This window comes from Aplysia californica, unplaced genomic scaffold, assembly GCF_000002075.1.
Source record: "Aplysia californica isolate F4 #8 unplaced genomic scaffold, AplCal3.0 scaffold00394, whole genome shotgun sequence".
Classification (NCBI taxonomy): Eukaryota; Metazoa; Mollusca; class Gastropoda; order Aplysiida; family Aplysiidae; genus Aplysia; species Aplysia californica.
This window is the reverse complement of record NW_004797664.1, coordinates 412,928-414,825: the sequence shown is the minus strand read 5'-3', so window position 1 is coordinate 414,825 and position 1,898 is coordinate 412,928.

Below are 1,898 nucleotides of genomic sequence, written 5' to 3'. Positions count from 1 at the left end.
TCTCTTCTCTCGCTCTCTCTCTCTCTCTCTCTCTCTCACGATGTTCCTCTCTCTTTTGCTCGTTCTTGTCCTTCCTTTCTCTTTCGCTCTCTTCCTCTCTCTCTCTCTCTCTGTGTCTCTCGCCGTCTCTCTATCTCTCTGTCTCTCCGTCTCTCTATCTCTCTGTCTCTCCGTCTCTCTCTCTCTTTCTCTCTCTCTTTCTTTCTCTCTCTCTCTCTCTCTCTCTCTTTCTCTCGTTCCTGCTTTTCGTCTCCCTTTCTCGTTTCCTCTCACTCTTTTCTTTTTATCGCTCTCTCTCTCTTTCTGTCTCTCTCTCTCTCTCTCTCTCTCTCTCTCTCTCTCTCTCTCTCTCTCTCTCTCTCGTGATTGATGTTTCGGCATGATTTGAAAATGGCCACGGCCAAGTAGTGGTGGGCCAAGAATTGATTCCAGAACCGATTCCTGCGATTATTGCTTCTGAGAAAAAGAACCGATCCCTTTTTCGTAAACTCAGACGAACGATTCTCAATGACGCTATTAGATCTTAATTTTTCTTTAAAGAATGAATTTTGAAAAAAAGACAAAACAAAAAAACAAAAAACAACCCAAAAAACGTTGGTCCTTTGCTAAGTTCTAAAATCGAGGTTATCCTGAACCCTTGAAAACTTCAAAAAAATAGTAGTCGGGATGCAATTTCATTGTCAAAGATTGAATATATATATATATCGATCTTGTATACAGTGTCAAAACGTATTAGCTGCTTTTGCCTTTTTTTCGTTGTTTTTATATTCCCTTATCTTTCAATTCAAAATCTAAAACTGTAACGTGTGCCCACGAAGCTCTATATTATAGGCTCTCTTTTGTCGGTGTAGGTCAGTGTTGGTTCTCTGATTTCACACTGTAAAGACTGGGTGAGGTAGTGCCTGGGGTAGTGCCCTCCCACCCCAAGTAATCCAAGGGGTCGTTACTCGCCAGAAATAACTGTTGGTGTCGGAACCGATTCCTACGATTCCTGGCCTATAATAATCGGGAATCTTTGGTTACCGAAAAAACTGGAATCGCCCACCTCTAAAGGCTAGGCTAGGTTCGATTATATTATACTGAATACTGATTATACTGAGTATCGATATTATATTATTCTCTGCAATACGATTCCACACACACACACACACACACACACACACACACACACACACACACACATACACACACACACATACACACACACACCCTAGAGGTAGGAGGTTCCGAGTTTTTTTCGGTAGCCGAAGATTCCCGATTATTAAAGGCCAGGAATCGTAGGAATCGGTTCCGAACCCAATTACTTTTATTATATTTTAGCCAGTGATGTGATTTCACATAGTAGCTCTATGGTTTCTTCCAGAGGCTTCGACCCCTAGCCAGTATCAATAGTATCATTATTATATATACATCAATTAACAGTTAGTCCGACACCTGCAATTACCCCCACCGCGTAGCAATAATTAGTCCGACCCCTGCAATTACTTCCGCCGAGTAGCGATACCTATGACTACTTCCGGCGAGTAACGATTAATCCGACCCCAGTAATCACTTCCGCCGAGTAGTTTACTTCCGGCGAGTAGCGATTAGTCCGACACCAACAATTATTTCCGGCGAGTAACGAGCATAGATGTACACTATAGCAGAGACACTAAAATATATTTTAGTGTCTCTGACTATAGTTTAAAAGGAGATAACTCTATGGTAACGAGTAGTCCGATCCCTTTGATTACTTGGGGTGGGAGGGCGCTACCCCAGGCACTACCCCACCCAATCTCTACTGTGTTTAGTCAAAGAACCAACACTGACCTACACAGGAGCGGTTTGTTAACTGGACAAGACCGGCGGTGCCGGTCAGATTTTTGTCAACTGCACTGTTGACTAGAGGTTTATTGCTG